Raw genomic sequence first — 413 nt, 5'->3', positions numbered from 1 at the left:
AGCGAATCAGGCTGGGATCTGTCCTGCCACCTTTCCCTGCTTGGGGCTTGTCCCCAGTGGCACACAGCACGCTGCCACCAGCATGGGCTCCAGGCTTCCCCTCTCTCCAAGCCCAGGCTGCAGCCCCAGGGCTCAGGGGAACTCAGACTGCATCGAGGAATGAAACGCCCCAGGGCACTCATGCTAAGCTCTCTAGAGACCCTAAAAATAAAACAACTTTGGGGTGGAGGAGCACAGGGGAAGGAAATTAAATGTAAGGGAAAATCCAGACTGATGATTCCTTTTCCTGCCAGGCTGCCTGGAGCTTACTGAGCACGGGACACCCACGACCTCACCAGCACTGCATGCTTCCCTGCCACAGCCCCTACCAGTGCTCTCCTCTGCACCACGCTGGGGATGCAGAGCTGCCTGGT

This window comes from Apaloderma vittatum, unplaced genomic scaffold (assembly GCF_000703405.1).
Source record: "Apaloderma vittatum isolate BGI_N311 unplaced genomic scaffold, ASM70340v1 scaffold31744, whole genome shotgun sequence".
Lineage (NCBI taxonomy): Eukaryota > Metazoa > Chordata > Aves > Trogoniformes > Trogonidae > Apaloderma > Apaloderma vittatum.
The sequence above is the reverse complement of the archived record's forward strand: the minus strand, read 5'-3'. Positions refer to the sequence as shown.